At 39.7% G+C, this 18,147-nt stretch overlaps 1 protein-coding gene across 1 annotated transcript in view; it reads right to left on the bottom strand.

Moving 5' to 3' along the window:
• Window positions 1-18,147, bottom strand: part of ATP8A2 (ATPase phospholipid transporting 8A2) — a 349,297-nt gene that overhangs the window by 120,356 nt on the left and 210,794 nt on the right. The gene's annotated exons all lie outside the window — the stretch shown is intronic.

Here is an 18,147-nt window from a genome sequence, read left to right as displayed (position 1 = left end):
TAGAGATTTCCTGGCTTTAAAGACTGATTTATTTAATAAGCCTGAACAGCTGTTATTTCTTCTATTGCTGACTACAGATACACAGTTTATATTTCAGCATACTAAAGAGCACAGTTTTATCAGCTTCATCTTTCTCTGCTTATAGAAGAAGCACATGCAGAAAGTTTGATTTCTTCCTTATACACGCTGTTTCTGCGCTCCTCTTCTCTAACCGATCAACTGCCGACATCCTTCCTCCAAAGCACAGGTAACATTCAACAGGGAGGCAAGCACAGAGCAGAACAGCAGGGAGAGGGGCATGAGGGGCAAGAGGAGCATCATCCCGCAGTTACACAGACTAGCAATTCTTACAGTTTAAATCCGCAGAATAATTCTCAAGACTTTAAAATTAAGTAAGAATTAGTGAACCTCTTTTTTTCTCAGTGGTTACCATTAGGTAACAATCGTGTTTCTTGCCCCAGGAGTTTTGAGCATTGTGAAAAGATACCACATCTACAGATGACACTGCAGTATACATCAAAGGACCTAGCCATTAAGACATGAGAAGGCTGCCTCTTCCAGCAACATTTGGCCCTGATATACTGATTAATCTGTTTAAAAAAATCCTAACAAAACATAGCAGGCCATGCAAACTCCTTTTCTTCACAGTGGGGTGGTGTTTTTCCTTTTTTGTGTTCCTTGAGTTACATGAACATATAATCAGTATGCCAAATATTGCATTTAATATTTACATCACTGGTAAAATGAACATGTAGCCCATTAGAACAAATGTAGCAGAGCTGTAATCTGGCTTTTTTTTTTAACCTTATGAAACCTAGTAGAGAAAGGGCAGGATATTTCTCCAGCTCTTTTGGTGTGAAGTGTTCCAGGGAGTTAATATTTCTCCAGCACACTAATTGCTGCAGAAGCAAGCCTACGTTAATGTGATTAGAAATCGCCTGTGTTGCCAAAGGGCAGAAGTACTTGCCAAAAGATGTGGTTAAACTTAGCCGTTCCTCAGAACATTTCCCTTTTACAAATAGAGCCAGCTCTGTTCCGAACTAATTTTTCATACTTCCTTAAGTTTTCTGGACTATCAAGAAAGCTGACACTGCTACACTAGGATTGTCTCATCATGTATATATGTTACACCCTAGAGGACTCACATACTGACTTTTTAAAAATCAGATAAGACAGCAACATGGCTCAGGACAGTTCAGCCAAGCCTCATCAGGATACAGAGTTTCAGCACTCCTGCACAGTCAAGGGGGTCTGAAACCACAGCTAGAACAAGACTGATGATGCTGGCAAGTCACCCCTCATTATCCTACAAAGCCACCAGAGTGGAAGTCAGGCTGAGACTGGAAGTCAGGCTGAGACGGCTGGAAGATGCCATCTGAGAGGAAACAAGGCAGGAGCTTGTTGGCTACATCCTCCTCCCATCCCTGCTTAAGGAGCAAGGTGGGCTCAGCTGCTTGGTTGGCAAGCTGGAAACATCAGGCCAGACCACTGTCTGCTGCCGAGCAATGGAAACTCATGCTATGAACTCCCAGTACCACCAGTCGTCTTTTACAAAACAAACACTACTTGTAGCACCCCTTTCTTTAGCAAAAATAAAGCAGATGTAAAGAAAGATTTCCATTGACATGGAAGATGTGCTTATGCACACAGTGGCAGTGACTGCAGTGTTGGAGCCAATTCACTAATGTTAACATTTTTGGGGGGGGGTTTTTTGCCTCCCAGATTTGCTTCATCAACTTCTTTAACTGCCCTTGAGTACTAGCACATCACTGCGGAACTGAGAAGTACAGTACGACTATTAGTAGCTTGGCATGTATTAATGAGAATTTATGGTATCTCCTCAGCATGTAATCACTCCAGACTGGTCTTGATACAACTTTCACAACTGTGTAATTGACCCACATCTTGCATAAAAAGATAAGGACATGCTATTACATGGTTTTAAATGACCTGCTGGCTTTTCTGAAGCTAAGTGGTATCTTTAACCAATGATAAAGTAATAGAAGTGCTTTGGGTTTGTTATTCTTAATTTGTTCTCTAGTGCTGAAATAAATGGATAAAAAAGAGACTTAAGTTTAACTATTTATATTAATAGGTGAGGAAATGTCAACAGTTTCAGGTAACTCATCCACCTGAAGTTTTGCTAAGCACTTAGAATCCAGTAACAAAAATTATGTCAGAAAGCAAGAAAAGCAGTATTTGAAATAGAAGATTAGGGAACTGTGGGGAAAAAAGGACACTACTCCTATTACCCAAGTAAGGGCAATGAAAGGGAAGGAAAGCACAGAAAGGGCTACAGAAAAGATCAACAGGCCAGCAAGTCTGGTATTGAATGTACAAACAGAAGGAAAGCCAACAAAACACACACTACTCCATGAGTGAAGCCTTATAATGCCACGAGTCAAAAGTGAGGCTAAACCCACCAGGGCTCTTCACACCTGGGATGTGCACTAGGGCTCACTGCAGCCTGAGTATAGCACATCACTGCAGACCTGTAACAACAAAATATTTCAACATGTCTCATACAAAAACAAGAGCATACAGAGACAAGAAGCTAACACAAATCTGGCCCCAGAAATTAGCAGACAAAATGCAAAAAACCCCCAACATTGTGTGCATTTGGGAAGGGGAGAGTGGAAACGTCACAAAATAATATCTAAATACCCACACTGGGACCCTGTATCCTTGTGAAGCTGTATCTGTGGGACACTGGTGGAATACGCCTGGTCCCACACAAGCTGGAGCTGGCCATACTGTAACACATATTTTCTGTCACATACATGTATGTACATGCCCTGAAGTGACTAACAAGTAATCTGTTTCTCTAAAGTCATAGTATCCTGTTTTCACATCCACTTAGCTGAAAGAAAACAAAATCCCAAACCCAGACCTCATTCATGCAGTACCCCGCGATGGCATCGCAAGAACACAGGAACATGTAGTAAAGATTTCTTTGAATCTAGAATCTACCCCCTTTAGGGGTAGAGGTTATCAGGGTGGAAGAAGACAGAATTGAATTAGAAAAAGCACTGTATAGAATGCTGTAATTCATTAAGAAAATGGTATTGCTTTTGCTCTTAGTTTGCTTCTTCCCATAGCATTGTGAAGTTGGCAGTTTCCATTTAGCCTATCTGTAGCTTAATGAAGCAGAGGTCCCAATCCACATACAAATGCATTCACTTATACCCGCATATGGTACAGAGGGCACTAGGATAAAAAGTGATATGGAGATCAATATTCATTTAATGTAGCTAAAATACAGTTGTGCATTCTTATTTCTTCAATATGAACCCAGGTAATGTCTTATAGTAATCAAAACTATTTTAAGATTTCCAAAGACCAAATGCATTCCCAGTACCGACTAAATAAAGCTGATGGTGAGAGACCCTGACTGTCACTATTCAGCTCCTATTTTACAGGACATGTCACTTCAACCCTTTCCCTTCTTACTTTTATTTGCAGAAGTCCCTTATGTTACACTTATAAATGCAGGTTCACAGATTTTGCTTTTCTTGTCACCACATAAAGCAATCCTTCTGAAGAGCTGCTGAATTAAGTGTAAGAGAAGCAGTTCTGTAGCAAGGTCATTTTAGGTCTGGAACCACAGTCCCCTCAGGATTCCCTGTTATGGCTACATGAACTGCCAGGTTCCCCCTGCAAGTCTGTTTTCCCCCCTTCCTCCCTATGAAATAAAATTCAGTCTCTGTAAGCCTTTGCATTAAGCTACTTTTATCCAGGAAGTTTATATAAAGTTTTACTGACAGCTTGGAACCCAAAGAAAATAGCAAAATGAGCAACAGAAAAGCCAGACCACTACAGAAACTGCAGCTCATCTTCTGTCATACTGACAAAAGTAAACCTTCACAGCAGTAATCCCAGGAGCAGCCCATGTTTCTCATTACCCACAGCTCTATTAGCATTGCAGCACAGAGACAACATTCTAGCCCAAAACCTACCAGGACACACGATGCAATCTAAAAAGCTCTCTATAGTACTTATCTCACATTTGTTCTATTTTTATTTATTAATACAACCATTTTCTTGGTCAGTGGGACAATCTAAAAAATAGATAGGACTTGCCATTTTCTTTTTACACAGCTGCTTTTAAACATGCTACCCTGTCCCTAAAGGCTCCAAGACTTGTTCACAAAAGGCCTCTTCCCTGCTCTCCCTGCCACTCCTCTCATGTGGAAAATACATGCAATATTGGTAATTTAAGTCTAAATGTATTTACATGCTGGCAAAAACTAAAAGAAGACTTAGATACTAAACATCTTTTGCCAAAATACACAGCACATTGTAAGCACATGCAGTCATTTCACTGGTAAATTACTTATTGATGTACTTCTGACTAAAGAAATAATGTTTGAACTTCTTTTGGAAAGCGATTAGCTTGCTTTCACTGCAATACATACAAAGAAATTCTTGGTGTGCCTTTAAAGCATTCACTGTATCTTCTGATAGAGCTGCGTACAAAGAAAAATCAAAGTAGCTAGGAAAAATACCTTAGACGAGAAAAATCTAGAAGTTCATACACAGAAGCAATGCATTCACGTGATTCCTGAATTCAGTCCAAGATTTCATTATGTGGCTTTGGGAGGGTACTGTACACTCACACCCACTATGCCAAGCAAGCAGCAGAGACTGCTTCTTTTTATGACTGACTCCCCTTTTGGCTGGGTAGTAAAGGAGAGACGATGGCAGACTGACTATGTTTGCTACAAACCAGTTCTTAGTTTCACAGCATTTTGCAAATGAGTTTTTAACCAGAGCAAGGTAACTCTTACCATCACCTGCCTGCTGGGAACACCCTTTGTGACAACTGACCAGCAAATTGCCTCTGAATGCAGGCCAGGGATATACCTCTGGTTTCTGTAGCTTTTTATCAGGTCCCCCAAAAACACAGTAAGACTGAGGGGTTTCACACAATGAAAATCTGAGATGGCACCTGAGGCAACACTCACAGGAATAAGATCTACAAAAGAGGTTTGACCTTAGGCAACGCCATAAGTAGTAACTCTGAGAATGAAGATGTACTTGTCATCTTTTAAGCAGCATACAACAAAAAATTATAAAGAAAAACTAACCACAAGGTTACCAGAAAATTAGGCAAATATGTATAAACTGTACAAACAGCATTTTCACAAGACCCCAAAGCTATTTCAGAAACAAAGTGAGTTTATATTGAGTGGAATTTCCACAAACTAACTACAGTAAAGGGCATGAGTGTTGCCAGCTTTTAATACAGCAGAGAGTGGAAAGCAGGGAAATATGCACAGAAAGCATCCATACTGTGACTCACTTGATCTACACAGAACAGCATGACTCTGGCTGCTGTGCAAGTCCCTTCTAGTCCTCCAGCAGTAGCTGTGCTTCAGAACTAGACTGAAGTGTGAAAAGCACCTAAAAGAGTGCAAGAGGGGATAAACAGATGTTTTCCATTTGCAAGCCAAATGAATGAAATGCAGATGAGATGCATATTTACTACCTCTTAATAAATTCTTGGGACAGTGAGCTCTTCAAAACACAGCAGAGGCTCCAAAAGACATTCTTCTCTAAGAAAACCATGAAGTATATGAAAATTTGTCCAACTAAATCATAGTTATGGTTTTCCCCCTAATGGATTCTCCCCTCATTTCTATATAGGAACAGCATACATCTTTAGAAAAGTAGTTCTCCTTGGTGCAGAATGTAGCAATTTAAGAGCTGAGTTGAGACACACTAAGACCTTTAAAAAAAAAAAAAGCCAAAAAACCAGCACAGCACATTGTGTAAATTGAGGGCAGCCAGCCATAGATATGTAAGGAAGTAAGAAGAGTAATCAGCTGTAGGGGGAGACTTCTGTTCAAATCATATGCATTATCATTTCTTTTCTCCTCAGAAGCATGAAGATCTTGGTTACTGGAGAAAATGCTCGGCTCTCTGAAGGAGCATCTCGATTCCAGAAACCTTCAAAAAGAAGAACTGCAGATGCTAACTCTGCATAAGAGTGTCAGGACAGTTGTACCCATCCAGGCCAATGGCTCATCTCACCTAGCTGCCTACCTTTAATAGTGCGTGCATGCATGCCAACACCTAGGGAAGAGCATGAACCAGGCAATTTCCAGGCACTGGGCCAGTATCCTCAAATATCCAGCTTTGTGGATTTTCCAAGTCTCCTGTGTCTTGCCTATGCAGTAACCTGCAACAGCTCTATCTCTTGGTGCTTTTCCTGCTTCTTAAGCCCCTGTAAACATCCTGCAGCAAAACTCCTTGTCAAAGGATCTTGTACATAAGGTTGAAAACACCAAGCTCAAGCTTTTACATGAGGCAGAAAGCTGCTGCAGTAGTTGACAGCCTTTACAGTCGGAGCTTGTTTATTTTTTAGGGCCTACCTGACTAGCAGGGGGAAGGAGCATTATGAACAGGTCCCCAGTGAGTCAGTAAGGTTGAGGGAATGCCTCTGCTCAAATTTCAACAATTCTACCAGCAAATAATAATTGGTTAATAAGCAATATTGAACACTTTGCTCACAACAGATTTTTACCATTTCTACCTAGAGAATGGGGCTGGTGAACAATATATTTGAAACAAAGGGGCACCCCAGATCACCTACAGATGTTTTCAGGCCAGGATGGGGAAAAAAACCCATACTTGTTCTAAACAATGCTGCTAATAGGTAAGAGAAATCTTTTAATCTGGGCATCAAAAGATTCCTCCAGTGGCAAAAGCATTTAAGCTATGAAATGTCTTTCACTGCATATAGCCCACAGCTAGTCTGAAATCTGGCACCCTCACCCCACGCAGTCCTTTAAGCTATCTTGGCAGGCTTAGTACCCTCAAATATCCTCTTATCTTGCCCTATATCCACAACATGAGAGCTCACTAATGCTATAAACACAGCCCTCATTCTTTCCGGCACTTCGAAGTTTTAAAAACCCCACACAGTTGGTCTATGCAGACCAAGTACAAAGAGCCACAAGACACTCAACCTACTATTCCTCCAGGTGCTAACACTGAGCAAGATGGACACAAGCCAGTCCACATCTATAAGCCTGGTAGCCAGCTCTCTGGAAGAACCGAAAAACACAGCATATCTATCGCTCCCTCAAAAGACACTGCAGACCCATCTGGAATTAAACAAGGCAAACAACCCTCTTACTGCATGTGGCTCTCCCAGCCTCCAGTCACTCAGGAGCACTTTCTCAGAAAGAGTCATTTCAACTCCAAATAGGATATCACAACAGACAGTGACTTAATGTTCCATTTAAGACTACATCTTCCATAGTGCAGCACAACAATCAACTCAATTAATTTAAAATGCAGGTTTTAAGTCTGCAGAACAAACTATCCAAACTATCATTTCAGTTTAAATCAGGCTTAGAGTACTCACAGAACATTTGGAACCAATTTAAGTGGATTTACAATCACATCACAGTTAAACCACTGTAACTTCCTTGTGTAGGCAAGCCTGTATGGCAGGCAAGTGAACATTTGTTTGTAGTTTGGATGACTATATGAGAAGAAAAAGGATGTCAGAAATAGCCTTCACTTTCACTGCTTGGGGATTTCAGCACTGAAGGTTGAAAGGTGGGGGAAAAAGCTTATTATTTTGCTTGCACTACTCAAATATTAGAAGAAACCTTAAACCACTTTACACTGGGATCTGTCTCAGTCGCTCAATTCTAACAACAGAGAATGTATCACCACATACAGCCACGTCCAACTACTTCCAGGGAAATATGTCCAGAATTTACATGTGAAATCTTCTACCCTTAGTAACCTAGGTATTTTTCAGGTAAATTATTAAATACAATTAATGCTTTTAACACCAAGCTTTTCTTTTAATCTTGCTTAATTCCCAGAAACACTACCCAATCCATTTTCACTACCATAGTGTTGGCTCTTCAGATAATTTTAGGATGGCAAATGGTTACATGCATCAGTCATCTTGCCATTCAAAGGTTTTTTCCCATGCCCGTCCTGAAAATAACACACAGAGGAAAACCCCCAGCCTCAGAACTGCTGCATGTATGATACAGCTAATTTCTGGGCTGCACTAGGCTGGAAGTCCCTTGTAAGGGGCTGACTTGCAAAAGTTTGGTCCTTGGCACCTTTAGGCATTCCCAGGGAGCTATTATCTACCTTGTTTGTCTTATTAGTATCAGGTTCTAGCATGAACACATGTGCCTTCTGCTCAGACACTACAATGTCCTATTTGAAGACTACTGAATATTTCCTTCTTGAAAGGAAGAGGATTTGACAAGTTAGGAAATATTTTCTAAAGCAAAAGCTTCAACAGCTGGATTTTAATCATCTCAATTACCCCACAATCAACATGCCCTCTTTGGGGTCAAAATATTTTTCATGCTGCTGAAACAGAGCGCAAGTTATTTCAACCTTCAGCTGAAATTACCATCCTGCCCCCGGAACTACAGTGCAACTGTTTTACATGTTTCCAGACTTCAAGCTCACATACCAAGAAACAGACCACATGAGAGAAAACAGGTTGTTATATTCTATAAAAGCTTTTACCACCTGCCCAGTGTAGAGATGCAACCAGAGATTTAAGGAAGTGAGGAGTTGCCAGGGCTACTCTTAGGTAATTTTTCATAAAACAAGGTGCTTCTCTGAAGAAATCAATTTATATGAATACTTCTGAGCATTGGGAACTCTGAGTTTCCTATGATTAAAAAATGAAGAACAACACACCTGGCACAGCAAATAAAGAGCATTCATTTTATATGGCAAGTTCACAGTATGACATATGTATGTATACTATTGAACTGTAAAATCAACTCACATTCAATCTTACGGATAAATCTGCAGGTTAAATTGTATTTAAAACAAGATACTGTACTCAAAACTGCTGTGTTAGTTTTCCCCAAAAATTAACAGAAGAGGAAAAAGAATATTGGTGGTTACAGGTTTTAATTACACTCAATGTCAAGGTCTCTCAGATAAGGTAAAACATGCAGCTTACGGAGAAGTTGTTTTGCTTTGTATGTTTTTAAAACCTCTCAAGGTTATTTCTAATTCAGCACAATGCTTCTTCTCAACACAGTACTAGATTCAGAGTCATAACCAACAATTCCAATGCCTTACAAAGATGAACCATGGGTCTTGAAGCAAATCCAGTGCTGCAAAATCATTTATACCTTGGCTAGTTTAAAAAAACCAACACATAACTATGTCACAAAAGCATATTGCAAGCTATTTCTCATGGCTGAGAGTGCTCCTACTTGCCCATAGCCATCACAGAGGTATGTCTCTTAGCTTGCTCTGTATGCATTGCCGTCAGCTTGCCAAAACTACAGATATTACAGGAAAGTTATTAGACTCCAGTGTTCCAAAAAGCCACAGAAGGCAGCTGTGTAAAAGTAGAGTGAGTAGCTCATCTTTTCACTATTACTTTTTTAGTAATTCCTCCCACACTTATACCAGAATAAGGAAAACCAGAACCCTTGTCAACTGACAACACTTACGAAACGGTAACATACTTGAGACTACAGTATAGTAATGACTAAGTTACTTACATTTCTGGAATTCTTAAAATAACCTGTTAACTACACGCAGCTTAGTTGTTGGTACTGGAAAGCAAAACCAAACCTCACTCAGAGACCTTCATCTATACAAGTAGTTAATTAGATCATCTTCCTTGCTATTGAGAATTTTTTTAATATTAAACTTCTAAAGAGTTACTAACATCACTACCTTCCTGTCAGCATCAAAATACAGAAGACAGGGAATCAGCAAAGCATCTTCACCTCTGAAAAGGTGTGTTTTTCCTATCGTGGCACCTGGAACCAGCAAAACAGAAGGCACTTTGTCTCTACTATGAAAAATTAGAAGCAAAACATGGACTTCAGATGGGTACCTTGTGAGAACTTTGGGGAAAAAGTAATAAAGACAACTGAAAAGTATGAGGGGGAAAAAAAAGGTTGACACACTTCAAAAGGAAAAGGGCCTTGTGGTCAGCAACAGTTAGCACTGAAGAGTGCACAGAAGTTTTTGGCTTTTTTGTTGTTGGGGTTTTTTTGTTTTGGGTTTTTTGGGTTTTTATTACTTTGTTTTTCAACTAAAACTGACTTATAAGTCTTCTGCAAAGAGTTCTATAGTTTAATAATTTAGCCCATGGATGATGCTTTATTAATGGCATGCATCAGAAGTTATCACCGGAAAACTGGATAGAAGCTCAGATGTCTGGTTTAAGACCATTTTTATTTCCTACATTTTCAAAACATTGCATGGGGCTTTAGCTGCACGACTCAGATGAACTTAATGAGAGTCATGCAGCTATGCCTGCATACGCCTCTTTGAAAACAGAGAAGTACTGTTTTGGGTTCTGTTTTTCTGAAGCTCTCCCTGGAGTGATTTAAAGCTTGGTCTTTTCTCTAAAGGTCTTCTACATTTCACATCACAATGTCTGATGCAGATAAATAGCTGAAAACTTTGGACACCTCATTTTTCAAAGACTCCAGTACTCAGAGCTTGTGTGGTACCATGAAACCAAACAGTAAACAGCCAGGCAATTAAATTCAGCCAATTGTGCATACGTGCTCAATTTAACTGCAATAGGTTATTTCAAATCAGAACACTACTGTGGGCACTGAGCAGAGATAAAACTTGGTATCAACATATGTCAATTATTATGATTGATTACTACTTACTGTAAACCATTTTAATACCCACACATGATTAAACCTAATATAGGCTATTCAGGTTCAAATCAAAACTTCAGTATATACAGTGTATAACACATCACACAAACCTCTATAGGAAACCCATGCTATAAATAGTACATTAATGAAAAAGAGAACTGTATGTGATATGTATCATTTACAACCTATTTAAAAATTTCATTTTGCTATATTTGTTGTAAGCTATAAGAATAATTTTATTGTATTCTCATCTTTTAAAATATATATTTCCTTATTTTCTTTCATTTTCTTTAAGCAGGAGTGATAATCTTTCCCTTTCTAAACTTATGAGAATTGTCTGTTTAAACAAAAGCCCCCCAGTCAGCTGGCGGCTTGCAAATCTGTCTTCAGGTCTGAATGGACAAAGCCTGAGAAAGAACTGGGATTTCACTCTAGCCTTTCAATTCTGCAGTGACATTGCAGCAGAAGACTAAAGGCGAATATAAAGATTGTTACTTTTCCATTTTCAGTGCTCATATTTTATAGAAATAAATGACACAAGACACAATGAAAATCCTTAACAATTTTATAACATGTTCTTAGAGAAAGCAAGAAACACAGGCAGGATCACTTCAGGGAAGCCTATCTATATCAGAAAACACAGAAATAACGTGAAGAAAAAAGGATGACCTGTGGTAGGCCAGTAAGAATAACTTCAGAGAAAATCAACTGCATCACAAGGATGTCTTTCCTTCATAGAGGAAGGATGGACATAGAGCGCGTGTACATCAACACTACTGATGCATAAGCTATACCTCTGAATTGTGTTCATAATCATTACACAAGCCATGACCTCCTGGAAAACACCCTCCTGAAGTTTAGAGATCCTCCTGACCAGGAGTAATGTGATAGAGACTATCACAAATGAGACAATGTGCTTGCCTTCCCGTAACGTTTAGCCTGGATGACAGTTTCTTCTCAAGTTTCCTCTGTTTCTTAAGACCCCTGGGCTCTAGGGAGACTCATTCTAACTGAAAATGCACACACAGCGCATCCTGTGCCATCCTGGTGACAATCCGTCATCCTCCAGGCATTCTCCAGCTGTCAGTTTTGAACAGTATTGGTTAAATATTTTAGTGCACTGAAACACATTATGGAATAAGATCTTCTTATATTCAGGTGCATTAGGTTTTTATATCCTTTGCTAAAGAGATTGGGTTTAGGTAAACGTTTAAGAATAGGGCAGAAGGACAGGCAGGCAGCTCTGAGACATAACGTGTCACCAGTGCAGAGCAATTTGGAAGAAGTAGGGAACTACCCTGATCCTCCCTCCAACAATAAATATGATATCTTCCTTCCAGATTCAGCTCGCTCTCCTTCCTATCACACTTCTGGACAGAGTATGAGCTGTGCTGCAAGCAGCATCCTGCAGGTGTTTGTTGTAGCCCCAGTATTTTTTTTTTTCTCTAAAATGTAGTTGGGTCTGACTGTCATATAAAGGAGTATTCTTCTAAATTTGGAATTCAAATTTATGTCTTTGGGGCCAGATCAGAGCTAGAAAAGAAGTTTCCACACATTACTGGTGGCCACTTCTATCTCATGTTCCAAGCTATTGACCTGAGAAAGTAAGAGAACGGTTTCAGAAGTTAAGAAGCTTAGTTACTTCTGATAAATTCCTGTCAAAACAATCTGAACACTCAAAACTGTATATCATTGCCAGGTGTATCCCAGTAAGAAAAAAGACTGACACCTAGCTTGCATTCCAGAGGCAACCATCCATCCGAAAGGAATCCCTCTAAGACCTTCCAAGAATATACTATTACCCCTGCGTGGATGCTGGGTCACATAAATAGCAGCTCATCTCCAGGATGTCAGAGCAAATACATTTTGTTAACATGCAGGGACAGGACTAGCGAGCTGAGCATGTACTGGGTCAAAGCAGACACCATACAGGATTCCTTTAGGGAGCCAGAGGGCACCATAAAGTCTAATTGCCATGACCAGAGTATCACCAGTGCTGTACATGGTGAATTTGCCTGGGTAAATGTGCAAGGGCTAAGTCCAAACTGCCAAAATCTCAGCTCCCTAGTCCGAAGTGGGTTCTTGGTCCCCAGTCATCCACACTACACAGGATAGCTCAACAGCCTTTCTTTTGTAAAGAAGTATTTGTTCCCTTTCCAGCAAAAGGCAGGTATCACTTCTGTGGACAACTTCCTTCAGGTATTGCTCTTTATAGATAATGCAGGAAAAAAACATGCCAAGTTCAGTCCCCTCCAACACTGACCCAGCAACAGTGGCACCATACACCTCATTCACCCCTCTGCATGCAGCACATACCTACCATCAGGCTAAGATCACTATGCTGACAGCAGTGACACATCCATCAAGTTATTCCAGATATTCTTATGTTAAAAATACCCTGAAAATAATTTGTCAGACTTGCTAGATGCCTAGAAGAGATGTGAGCACAGAACTACACATTGTGGATACAGCTGGTCTCTCCTAAAGAACACCTATGAGTAATGTGACGAACCATGCTGCACCCTTTGCCTGGGAGCCAGGCATTTGTTCTTAAAGCTTTTTGCCATGAAAACAGATATAATCAAAATCTAAGAGTAAATCATAGCTGTGTCTACAGTACATTCAGCAGGAAGGGCCAAAGTGTGATTAATGGCACCTAACAAACAGCATCAGCAATACAGCTAGAACCACTGCCCATGCAGGTACAGTTTCAGGACTTTTTTTTTTTAATTTGTTATTGCTTCCTAGCCATTTTGCTTTCAAGGCATGAGCCAGTGGATAAATAACTTGATCCTTATTCCAAAAAACCATGAATTAATTCAAAGAAACACTAATAGTAGAACTGAAAGCTATTCCATGCACTAAATATATGACAGTCGCACAGGATGAACACACTTTAGAAGAGCCATAGGAGTTAGTTAACTGTTTGCTATTTGTGAAGCTGCTCCTTAAATTGGGAAGAGGCAGAACTAAGATCACTCCAACCATACTGCCAACTTTTCTGCTTTGGTTTGTAAGGGGTAAGAAATGACTGTCATTATAAAGCTGAAATTTTCCTACTATGTCTGGAACTGGACTGATGCCTAAAGCCACAGTTGACTGCTGTTGCCAGCATGTGCTGAACTCGGAGAAGAGGAGGAAAGGAAGGAAAGGAAAATATATGGGGTTGAGCCCTCAAGCTGGCATCTAACTCTGTAATGAAGAGCACCAACCTGCACAGGAGCCAGAAATGCCACACCGAACCTCTAGACTGGGAGAGCTAAAAGTTGTCAGCTCACTAAGCAGTATCTTTTCAAGCTAGAGTTTTGTTCTCAAGTAGATCTATCTATTCATTACCTGTAAAAGAACGCTCTCAGCAGAAAGTAAAAGTAAGACCTGCTTTCAGTGAAACTGGATTGTATTTAGTTAACAGTTAACCTTACTGACTCATAGGAGATTTCTGTCTTCTCAGTCATCTCAGCAATACATCAGCCAAAGAGACCTGAATGGTAGAGGTGGAAATTGGCACAGAAAAGAATGATGTAAACAACCTTCCTGTAAATTCTGGCTTCTAAGCGTAAGTTGCATACAGTCTAGATTTTTCTTAGGGTCAGCTCCAAGGAAAGGTTAAGAGTGATTACAGAAAACAACTGGCACTGAGGGCAGGTTTTCTTGCATATACCAACAAGATGGTCTTTCAACAAAACTTTGCCTTCCACCATTAAATCTAGGTCATCTCACTCACATGCATATTTCCTAGAAAAAACAAAATGCAGTATCTTCAAGCGTTGTTGACCTTTTAAAAGGGACAGCAGTTTACCTTAAACTTCATATTACTACACAAAACGGATATCAACACATTGGAGAAGTGACCAGAAATGACTTGTTGCTGCAAGAGAACTTGTCATGCTAAGGAAAAAGGAAACAGTGATATAGTTTAATTTTTTACCCTTTCTTTTCAGCAGCACCAACTGAGAACATTTTACAGTCATACCACAAAGGCAATTGATTTGGCTCCATCAGATTCATTTTCCTAAGGCTACAGATATTCTTTCCGAAGATTTTATTCATATGACAAAGTTCAGTAAAGAATTAAATTCTTGTTTCAGATTTTGGGAAGCAGCCACCACAAATTCAAATACTGAAATTATTAATTGCAATACTCATGTTCTACTCTATTCCTTTTAAATTTTCATAAGCAACTGATTTCTTTTAAAGATGAGGGATATTGGGAATTACCAAGTCTGACACACTGCAACTATATAGCCTCCTGCTATACATACAATGGGGATTTCAAAATAGTTTGGGAAACAGGTTTAGGCAAGAGTAATGCAAACACAGAAATAGCTCCTCTTTGAGAAACATCAAGGATACAAAGGCACAAGCGCATCCAAGTGAGTCAGTTCAAAATGCTTGTCAGGAAATAGCTGAAACTCACTGATCATTAATAGAATATGTAAAACTATTAATTCTCAAATGGAACTGTGCTGGACTTGCAGCTGTTTGAAATACTAAAGAGAAACCTGGAAGTCTGTTTTCATTTTGCTACTACTATAATTTTTATTCTTCCCCCCCCCCCCCCCCCCCCTTCTCCAACACAGTGGAACAGCTGTGACTGACAACTTCTATAAAGGTACCCTTTCTGCTTTACAGCAGACAGCAGACATTTTTATGAATGGTAAAGCAAGACACCTTCAGGTGGTGCATACACAAACATGCACATTCAATTTAGAAGGAAGCCTTACATTGACTGGAAGGAAAAAACCTACAAGTGCTACAGAACATGTGCATTTCTAGGAAAATGCCTTAAAACCTCTAATTCTTCTCTGATTTAGTTGCAATTAGTCTCAGATGATAACAGCAGAGAGCACTTTAACAACACTGATACTACCCTGAATGAATTTTCGTGGATGGAACTTCCTAGAACAGTTTTGCAAAAACAGATAATTAATGATTTTCATGAACACATTCAAACGAAAACTTGGAATGTAAAAAGATGCTTTTACTTTCTATACTAAGTGGTTTTCTGCTGATATAACTGATGAGTTACAATATTTTTTGTCTATTGCTACAACCCAATGAACTAACCATGAAATCCTGTAAGAAGATACATTACCACTCCCCTTACTCATGTCAAAGCACAATTGCAACTAAAACAGCTTTTCTAAAACAAACATGTGATTTCACATAGTTTCTACAGTATGTAAAAATTTACTTTCTCTTCTGCTACTGTTTTTCAAAGCTGAATGACTCAGTAGTGAGGCAGAGCTGTGGAATAAAAAGGGATTCAAAATTTACACCAGCACCAGAAGTGCTGACTAGAGTTGACAGTATTTTGTAAATTTTACTTTCACAATGACACCTCAAAAGATTGTTCTCAGTACCAAACTCCGCAAGACAAGGCCAGGAGAACTTCATATTTGCAATGGAACCAGGAGCTATTTAAATGCAATACAAAAGCCATTTTTTAGGGTTTAGCCATCCTTCATATACCATTAAGCAGGCAGTCATCTGCCAAAATTGCTTTTTGGAATGGGATACATACTCACTGCAGGAGTTTACTGTGACTGATGCCAGTAGGGGGGGGGAATAACTGAAGCCAGGCAGGTGAAGGTCTGTTTCTTCCCATTTACTAGAATTATATAGTAATTATTTCTGTTCAAACAGAAGAGAGCAGACACTTCCTGGCCACCAGAGTGGCTTCCAGCTATACCTCCAAATGTAGAAATATGATAATTAAAGTTTCATCGATCATCGTTATTTTTAATGTGACAGTAGATGTGGGAGTATTGCTAGATTTTATATCACAAGTGTATGCAGCAGCGACTTTCCTTGCAAATGAGAAATTTAACCAAGTACCTGAGCACAGCCCCAAGTGCCGGAGCACAACCCCAAGTGAAGTTTATTGTACCCAGCGTTTGTATCATTTATTGCTGCTTTGGGGCTACAATAAAAACCGGTAGATTTGCTTCTTCTTAAGAAAGGAATAACAAATTTAGTGATGAATTTCAAGTGAATACCAGTGTGGTTAAAGGGACCATTGGAAACTTCTCATGAGCTTGATTCCCCATCGATGCACCAGGAAAATATGCAGGAAGACAGACTCAGTCAACACAACAAAAACAACACATCCAAAAAACCCCAGTCAGTCACCAACACTCAGGTTACAATGCAGTCAGCTACGTGAAGAGTGACAGGCAATGACCAGAGGAATTGTGTTGAGATTCTGAAGAGCAGAGCTCTCAGGAGATGATCATTTACTGACCCGACAACCTGCTCTACAGGGAATAAAGACAAAAAAAAAGGCAACTTCTAGTTGCATTAGAAGTTGCATTATTTTATATGCATCATGTAGAAATATAATTATTAAAGTTTCATCGATCTTCATTATTTTTAATGTGACAGTATATGTGGGAGTATTGCTAGATTTTATATCACAAGTGTATGCAGCAGCAACTTTCCTTGCAAATGAGAAATCTAACCAAGTGCCTGAGCACAACCCCAAGAGAAGTTTATTGTACCCAGCGTGTTACCCTTTTTAAAATGCAATCAAGGTAATGACTTTGTTGCTGAAGAGACAACAGACCTTCTCCTCAGGGAGATGGATAAGTTAAAAAGGGAGAGCTTTGTGCCTATCCAAATGCCATCACCCCCCCCCAGTGGGTTTTACAAACCCCACAGAGACCCTTTGCAGACCACCAGCATACACTCCCCTTTTTTCACCAAGCCCAAGAATGGAGGGCTTGCCAGCCTTACTTGTAACTTTTTATGTAGTCAAAAGCCAAACACACAGATTTCCAATCCTAATCCGTATTTCAAAAATGTTCTAGCTTTTCTCTCATGCCTTCCCTAGAATGTTTTCTCAGCAATATCAGGCAACTTGAAGAGAACGGTAATTCTCGTGTCTCACATCTTTTGAAGCACTATCCTGTTTTCAGGTAAGATATTCTTGCTTTTTCCCCTAGATTTACTGCTCCCACCTTCTTATTTCAACTCAGCATAAATTAGGAACTGCTTGAAAAATAGCAGTAACTGCTTCCAGAGAAGCAAAGTCTGCCAGGACTTTCACTGCCATCATTTTATCACTCCTCCATTGCAGGAATACCTTGTATTTTAGCACAAGCCAGCTCCTCCTTGCTGCCCAGATGGCCTAATGCACATTCTTAAAGATCCCCCCCTCATATACCACAAATCACACACCATAAAATCCAGTAACTGTGCATACATTCTGTTAAAATTATGGTCTCCAACGTATTCTCAGTTTTTGAGAGATCATAGCTTCTTTGTGCACATGAACAACATGTGACAGACAGAAAGGTTTTTTCTTCAGATGTGCCTTTGGGATCAGCTACCACTTCTCAACTTCCTTCCCTCTTCCCCAGCTCTATGTTTGGGATGCCTTTGAGTAACAGATACCCAGACAGCCCAAAAGGGAAAAATGGGTTGATTATAAGTCCCCAAGCAGTTATGCCATGAGATTACTAGGGATATCATGAACACCACTTCATACCCTTCACCTGCTCTACCT

Source organism: Ciconia boyciana, chromosome 1 (genome assembly GCF_034638445.1).
Source record: "Ciconia boyciana chromosome 1, ASM3463844v1, whole genome shotgun sequence".
Classification (NCBI taxonomy): domain Eukaryota; kingdom Metazoa; phylum Chordata; class Aves; order Ciconiiformes; family Ciconiidae; genus Ciconia; species Ciconia boyciana.
This window is presented reverse-complemented; position numbering and strand designations above follow the sequence as displayed.